Here is a 9056-nt window from a genome sequence, read left to right on the forward strand (position 1 = left end):
TTTATATTTTGCTTCATGTAGTCTGATCAAAATGAATAAAACTTCTCTGTATGTCCATTCACGTGTAACATTGAAGGATGTGGACGTGTGTTTCAATATGTAAATAAATACCATCGTTGTCTATTAAGAAGTTAAAAGTTGATGAAACACGTTTCTTTTTTTGTAGGGATGCTGTGTTTTAACAAGGAAAGACTGATATGCTTATGGATGAAGATGACTTGTACTTGTGATTGTGCTTGTAAACAGTAAAGAGGAGTGCGTGTGCAATTGAGGGGGTGGTTATTGGTTTTATTCAAAAACAATATTTTTGGCCAAATTACAATAGACTGACATGTGCCCATTCAGTGGGAACCACCAGAAATTAAACTGCATTGATAAACGAGGTCCCTTCGTTAGTCGTCACCTTACCGTGGTGGAAGGGTTTGCGCGCCCCAATGATCCTGGAGCCATGTTGTCTGGGGCTTCATGCCCCTGGTTGGGTCACCCATGGCAAACGGATCCTAGGTGAGGGGCCAGACAAAGCACGGCTCTCACAAGCCCCTTATGAAGAAAAACATAATTGGATTTTGTTTTTCCTCACCCGGACGCGGGTTACCGGGGCCCCCCCTCTGGAGCCAGGCCTGGAGGTGGGGCTCGAAGGCGAGTGTCTGGTGGCCGGGCCTTCGCCCATGGGGCCCGGCCGGGCACAGCCTGTTAGGGTTTGCAGAATATCTTCATCGTATGATTATGTTGGAATATAACCTGTAATAATTTAACTAGTGTGTCCTGTCTAGACAAAATTAGTTTACCAAAGTGCTAAGATCATTTCAACTTATTGACTAGCTGCAGAGGAAGCAATCAAAGTTGCTTTGTTTACAGAACGTCGTAAAAGGTCCCTTGCTATGCTTTGATCAGCAGGGGACCGTCTTCACCCTATCCTGTGTGTTCCCACACCCCCACTTTCAACCCCACTCTGTTTCTCTCAATAAATAAGCGCCTGACGAGGCCTGAGTAGGACTTCATTCGACCATCGCTGTGAGCACAGCGACGAGTGAACTCTCCGCCTGCAGGTGCCTAAAATGACTAACTTGACTCCAGTGTGGTTCTTGCAAAATAAGTTAGAGTGAGCAGCACCCTAACATTTTGGTGCCAAAACCCGGGACCCTCATACCCGCCATCTGGCTGACGGAGGAGGACGTGCTGCATTGTCGACAAGCCAGCGTCCTTTATGGGGACCTGGAAAAGAAAGTCCTGGGAAGAGAATTTCGTCGCTGGGCCAGCATCTTAGGTCTGCCTTCGTCTGTCAGAGGTGGTTTGACGGGGTCCCACATTGCAGCGGACCGAGGAGACAAGTAGGTCATGGAAAAAAGCGCAGATACGGCTTTGGTTTGTCCGAGCTATGAGATACGGCTTTGGTTTGTCCGAGCTATGAGATACGGCTTTGGTTCGTCCTAGCTATGAGATACGGCTTTGGTTTGTCCTAGCTATGAGATACGGCTTTGGTGTTTCCAAGCTATGAAACAGCTGGGTTTCAAGTCCCAGTGGAAGGAACGTGCTAAGAAAAAGAACAGAGCTTCTTTTTCTTAAGTGAAGAAGGGCGTGGATTCTTTTTTTTGTCCGTTGTTCCAAGCTGTTTGCATGAATGTTGTGTGGTTGAGAGTGTGCGACTGGTAGGATAAATTGACTGCAGAGAGAATTTGGTGAAGGGTCAATTTAAACCTGCATTGAGGATCCTCATAGAAAAGAAAAAAAGAAATAACAAAAAAAAATTGTATAAACCTAAAGTACCAAATTAAGATGGGAAATAAGAACGGTAGATTTCTAGCTCTTGAAGAAGATGAGAAGTTCATGGCGAGTAAATGTCTTAATTGTATGCAATACATGCCGAAGTGGAGGAAAAAGTATGGTGTAGAAGGAAAGAGAGAGAGTTGAATCGTGCTAGAATGTGGTTGAAAGCTTCGCAAGAGAGAAGAGAACAAACTCAAGAGACAAAAAATGGAAAGATAAAAAGTGATGAGACCACCATTCAATTAAGGTTTGGAAAAGAATTCTGGGTGCACAGTGGCATCCCATTTGATGATGATAATGATCTAAATGAAGATGCAACGATCTTCTTCCGAAGCTCCCAAAAGGGCAGAGGAGGAGTAAGAGACCAACAAGGCCGCAGGCCGCCATTCAATTCAAACTCCAGCTCAAATTTGGACTGTTGGAACTGTGGGAAACGGAGCCACTTGGCGAGAGTATGTCGTCGTGTAAAACAATACCAATCAAAGGGTGGAGGAGGAGGCAGAGGAAAATGTCAAGCTTCCCCCCCCCTTTTTTTGACCGCTCATGCTAATACAGAGACATTGTATGCTACATTTAATGGAAATTATTGATTGGTTGTGTTGTAAGATTATACGATCTTCTATATGCAAGCTGAATCTGAGAGATTGAGTTCTTTAAATTTGAAAACAAAGAAAAAACTTAATTTAATTAATTTGCCAGCCGTTTTTATTGTATTGAGTTTTTTTGGGGATTAGTGGATTGTTCTATTAGGAACCTTGAATTGAAAATGGTATGTGAATGTTGTGTGGAGTGCTTGGATGAATTGGGACCAATGTGATGGAAAGACTCCTTTTTGGAGACTGTGTGTGAGATGCAAATGAGCATTGATGACTGAATGCCCGACTGAAGGGAAAATACAGGTTGAATGGTTGAAGTTGTTGGAGACTGCTATGGACAAGTAGTTGAGCGACTTTGAAGGAAGAATGATTTTGAGTAAGTTAGATGCTAGGAAGGAAAGAAAAGAAAGAAACAAATACAAACAAAAGAGAGAAAAAAAAGGTTGCTTTTGACAAGAGTTGCAAAGGACAGACAAAGGAACAGTCCTTGACCCGGCATTTGCGTTTGGCGGTCGTCAATGTGGTTCCAAGACCTGCGTCTTGTGGTTTGTCATTTGTAACGTTTGGCTGTTGTGAACTTCCCAAACAGACATAAGTGATTTGGGCTTTTGTTGTTTGTTGTAATTGGTTAGTGGGAGGACTGCTGGAGCTTGCTCCTTCAGTGTCTCACCTGTGCCTTCCTGCCTTCCATTGTCTCCACTTAGACTGGACTGTGGAGGGGGGAGTGTGGTATTGTGGTGTGAAAAGGGTGTAGGAGCCGGCTCCTGTGGTGATTGATATTGTAATTTGATTGTGGGGGAAACTGATGTAGGTGTGGGGCTCTGGACTCTGCGGGTAGCTGTTTGCTGGGTTGGCGCGAGTGGGGGACGGCGGCATTGATTGTCCCAGTACTGGCCAGGCTGGGATAAATCAGTATGAAAATGCCGGGCCCCCCCCTCTTGCTTCCCTTGCTGTGGCTGCGCGCAGAGTAGGGTCGTACCCACTCCAGGGGTGTGCTGAGTGCGTGGTGGCAAGTGATATTGAAGCAGGGTGATGCCTAGGGAAGGTGTGACAATAGTTGCACGAAGGATAAAAGGCACTGAGGAAAGAAAAAAGAAAAAGAAAAAGTATAACCAACACGTCAAAAAAGAGGATGACGTCTGCGCAGCGTTGTTTGTTGGTATTGTTTGTGAGCTGTGTCTCTGCTGTTTTTGTGTTGTCTGTGTTTTGTGTTATGTGTTAAAAGAATGAAATTCGCTAATATAGGTGCACTAAAGAATTTATTTATCTGTAGTCTATCTGATTTTCACCGCAAAACAAAACCGATTTTGTTAAGATAGGAAGGAAAAATAAAAAAGCGAGCAATTTGTTTATGGGCAGAAACTGGTCCACGCTCCTTTAATGCCTAGCCTTGGTTAGACAAAATTTGAGAGATGGAAAGAACTTGCTTTCTGGAATTGGATGATGAACAATTATGAAGTAACGACATTTCAAAGCTAAATTTAAAATTTGAGAATAAGAGAGCGATTGAGTTAGTTAAAGTTATGGAACTACAACAGTTAACCATTATATTATTTTACCAGCAGTTATTATTATTATTTTTTTTTTTTATTATTATTTTTTTTATTCGATTGGTGGATTGGGTTGTTACGTTGAGAAAGGAAAGGAAACGATACAAATGGGCAGCTGTATTGAGCCATGGGGTTGTCACGTGCCGTTGACACCTGGCTCAACAGGGGGGATGGAAGGGCAGTTCAGTCAGCTTTATACAACATATGAATTGAATCATATTCAAAACGTTTATGAAAATTTTTTTAGAGCTTGTTTAACATGTGCTTAACACAATCCACAGGGTTATAATGCCTGGTCATAATAGATGCATTCTAAAAATGGATTGAATCGGCTTCAAAATAAACATTGAATGCCTTAACAGTGGCAGAAGGGTTATGTAAAGAAATAATAGTTTGTCAACAACTGCTGTAGATGTTAAAGAATGGAATCAATATCTCGAAAATGAATGTGGATAGGTTGTTTACTGATTGTGAAATGTGCGACAAAGTGTTCTAAATAATATCCGTTGAATGGAAGAAAAAGAAAAGAAACCATTGCTTTTAGAGAATGTAGTCAACCAAAATTATATATGTACCAACATGCCAAGATCTGGGAAAAAGCTGGAAAAAATAAAAACATAATGTCTTTAAATTTGAGAGGCGACAATGATCTGACTGAAATTGATGCAATTAGAGTCCCCAGAGGAGTTCCTGATTAATAAGAATTAACTGACCAAATTGAAGCGGGATGGGAGTCCTCCATTTGCTGCTGGTGGACGATGAACAAGAACGTTGACAGGATAAATTACATCCATTGCAACATGCAGAAATTGGGCAAACGGACACAAGCGGGACTTGAGGCAGTGCACGAACAGCTAGTCATGACTTTCCTAATGTCAATCCAGAACCGCAATGCTCTTGTTATGTTGTTGTCTGGGAAAGGAAGGGTCTTCGCAATGTTCAGGGAACAATGCTGCACCTTCATCCAGAATGACATCGCCCCTGATGGGACCCTGACGAAGGTGATTGCAAACTTGCAATCCCTCAACACGAGGATGAAAGAGCACAACAAGTGGATGACTGCTTTTGGGAAGTATGAAGCCCTTGTGTCCTCAATAACTGCTATACTCACCTTGTGTGGATGTTGTTGTATTTCATGTCTCCGTGCTCTGTTTAATCGTCTTATCACTACAGCAATCTCGCCCATGGACGACGAGATGGCCCGGGTATGTCTAATGTCTGAACGACAGCATGTTGATAACGATGATGGTGATGCAATTTTTGCACTTGAGTTTACAGACTTTTTCCCAGATCTGTGTGTTTCCGAATAATGATGTCGCAACATTTATCCTCTTTGGTGGAAATATTTGTTCGCATACTTGTGATCCGACAACTGAAAATCAAGTGAAGTGGTTGTTTTTGGTAATGTAAAAATTTAGCAAATGCGTGATAAGCAGGAGGGAAATGTTGGAATAATTTAAGTGAAGCCTTGGCCTGCCAGACCTGTAGGCCTTGTCTTTACGAGTTTATGGCTTTCCTTTTATCTACGTTCTTTCTCTTTAGTGACAGGGAAGTCTCTTTAGTGACAGGGAAGTCTTTTGATCCCTGTCAGCCATATGTGTCCTTCCTGTCCTTATGTTATCTGTGTGTTTTTGTTTCTGTAAGAAGCCTTCACTAACAATGAGCAGAGCTTATTTGCATAGGCAAAATGTTCTTATTTGGTTGAAGGAAACTCCATTCCTTTTAGTTAACTGTAGGTTTGGTTCATAGATTGTTGTTGATCAGAACTGTTTTTCTTTGTTAAACATAGTTTGAAGTAGTTGCGTACAAGTTATCCTATATTTACTCAATGTTTGTTTAAGGAACTGCATACGAGTTACCTTACATTAATTTAACATTTGTTTTAGTGTTTAGGACAAGTTACTTATTGTTATTGAGTGTTAATTTGCTAAGTAGATAAAGTCTAGCCAAGGTCTAGTTGCATTGTTCCACAGGAAAGTGGCAATTTAAGTTATCTGATCTCACTCGCCGACAACTCGGCCAACAACTGGAGAAGAACAGATGGACAAACTCTGCGGGGGTCACGGGCCGACAATGAAGTGCTAGTTCACACCACACTACATTCCTTAGCTAATCAACCTTGCTACAGACACAATCTTCCCTCCCTTTGGTGTAGCAACGCCTCTGTAACCAGGGCAACCAAAACAGTGATGAGAGGAGCAGAACATCTCAAATGACTAATGCAAAGGTTGCAGAAAAGGTGCTGTTTTTTGCTGTTTTCCGGACGTGCTGCTGTCCTTTCGGTGGCGGATCCAGGTCCAGATCACCCCAACGTTCCCAAGAAGGAGGGGGACGGGGCCTGCGTCGACTGGACCCTATAAATTGGTGGAGCGCATCTCACATGCTGGCCGGCAGAGGAGGATCGTGGTATCATCTGTCCCAGTGCGCCCCAGTGAAGGGTTCCTGCAAGGAACCAGACCAGCCATCGACAGTCCCCGCCCCAGTTCATACAGAGGCAGAATAATCCTCTTCCCCCTTGGTGGCCAGGTAGTCCACCCTGAGCCACTGAAGACAACGACCACGCAGCAGACATTCCCAAGTTCTCCCCGGACGGAGCAGATCTGCGAAGGGGGTGAGAATCGTGCTCACCCTCCACCAGTGGGCGTGCCAAGCCCCCAACGACTGAACAATCGCGAGCAATTTTTATCTTGATCGATAACATTCTGGTCGCCTAAGGCAGAGGGACCGTGTAACTCTTTTCCTGCATTTAATCTGGCCGCAGGTTTTTTAAATTACACACACAATTTGGACTGGAGTATTGAGGAAAAACCTCATCTTCACTGGAAGTTATTGCTTTCATTGTATTTTCTTACTTATGTTTGATTGATCGAGGTTGACATAATCATATGATAAAACAGGGGGGAGATGTTAGGGTTTGCAGAATATCTTCATCGTATGATTATGTTGGAATATAACCTGTAATAATTTAACTAGTATGTCCTGTCTAGACAAAATTAGTTTACCAAAGTGCTAAGATCATTTCAACTTATTGACTAGCTGCAGAGGAAGCAATCAAAGTTGCTTTGTTTACAGAACGTCGTAAAAGGTCCCCTGCTATGCTTTGATCAGCAGGGGACCGTCTTCACCCTATCCTGTGTGTTCCCAAACCACCACTTTCAACCCCCACTTTCAACCCGACTCTGTTTCTCTCAATAAATAAGCGCCTGACGAGGCCTGAGTCAGACTTCATTCGACCATCGCTGTGAGCACAGCGACGAGTGAACTCTCCGCCTGCAGGTGCCTAAAATGACTAACTTGACTCCAGTGTGGTTCTTGCAAAATAAGTTAGAGTGAGCATCACCCTAACACAGCCCGACAAGGAAACATGGGTCCCCCTTCCCATGGGCTCACCACCTGTGGGAGGGACGAAAGGGGTCGGGTGCAGTGTAAACTGGGCGGCGGCCAAGGGCAGGAAACTTGGCGGACTGATCCCTGGCTTCAGAAGCTAGCTCTTGGAACATGGAATGTCACCTCTCTGGCTGTAAAGGAGCCCGAGCTGGTGTGCGAGGCAGAAAGGTTCCGACAAGACATGATCGGACTTGCCTCCACACCCATTTGGGTTCCGGTATGAGCTGGCCCTGGACTCTCTTCCACTCTGGAGTTGCTCACGGTGAGAGCAGGTGTGGGTATACTTATTGCCCTCCGGCTGGGCGCCTGAACATTGGAGTTCACCCCGGTCAACAAGAGACAACCCTAACCTACCTGTGTAGGTGGCTACACCAATGTGGCTACGCAGAACGGGAAAACAAGTTCAGGATCCTAACAGCCTGGAGTATGAAGCTCTTCTGTACCTCTTCCCAGAGGGCAGACCTCGAACAAAGAGTGAGCGGGGTGACTCACATCACTCACAATCGTGGTCGCCTTGCGGGTGAGATGGGAGGTGTAAATGTACTTCAAGGAGGGGAGCGAAGCCGTGTTCACTGTGCGCTGCAGGGCCTTCAAGTTGTAGTCAGTGCAGCCGCCACCCCAAACAGCAATACAGCTGGAGAGGACGCTCTCAATGGTGCCGCTGTAAAATGTAGTCATGACGGCCGGAGGAGCGCTCGCTCGCCTGAGTTTCCGCAGGAAGTACAGGCGGCGCTGGGCTTTCTTTGCCAGTGATGCGGTGTTGGTGGACCAGGTGAGATCCTCACTGATGTGCACCCCCAGGAACTTGGCGCTGCTCACTCTCTCCACCACAGCACCGTCGATGGTCAGCGGCAACCCACGCCCCTTTAACGTTCTCATGGCGCTCTCAACTACGTCCGCCTTACAATAACACACACAAACACACACACGCACACAAATACACACACAGCAGTGACTCTCCAATACACATCGATACCAAATGATCAGGTGTTGCTTTCCCGCCTTTTCCGGACAGTATAAAACCTTCTTACCTGGAGATGGAGGATGTTGTTACATCTGCTGAAGTGCCATGTGTACTGACCGCCATTAAACAACCCAAGATCTTGCCAATAAAGAACAAACCGTTACCCCACATCTTGGTTTTCCTGACCCAACAACGGACATCATCAACAACACGCAACAGCCGTTGATGAAATCGAACCCGCACTTTCTCAACTGTGAAGCGGACATGCTAACCAGTTCTCCACCGAGCCGCCAAAGAGTAAAAATATTACGATATTGAGTCAAATACAAACCAGATTACAGATACAATGGAGCCTCGGTTTTTGACCACAATCCGTTCCAGAAGGCTGTTGGAGAACTGAATCGTTCAAATTCCAAATCATGTTTTCCCATTACAAATAATGGGAGGAAAAAACACCTTTTTAAAGTATTTATTCATTTGTACATTTTTGTCCGATCGCGCAACTGCAGTGCTTAGCCTTATTGTGACAGAGCGGTCACTAAAATTTAGAAAATATTTTTAAAGTCCTGATGTACTTTCCAAAATTTAAGTGAACCTCAGTGCCCAGGGAGCTTAATTTGGTCCAATCGTGCAACGGCAGCGCGCCGGGCGCTCACTGTTGCATTGCTTTATGAGCGTCTTTGTGTTTTAGGATGGCTTTACTGATCCCACTTGCTTCCTTTGGAGGCATGATTAGAGTTGTTGCAATCCTCAGAGTAACGAGAATGTAATAAAGAACGGAGTCGGTTGGCA

Source organism: Syngnathus typhle, unplaced genomic scaffold (assembly GCF_033458585.1).
Source record: "Syngnathus typhle isolate RoL2023-S1 ecotype Sweden unplaced genomic scaffold, RoL_Styp_1.0 HiC_scaffold_33, whole genome shotgun sequence".
In the NCBI taxonomy this organism is placed as follows: Eukaryota; Metazoa; Chordata; class Actinopteri; order Syngnathiformes; family Syngnathidae; genus Syngnathus; species Syngnathus typhle.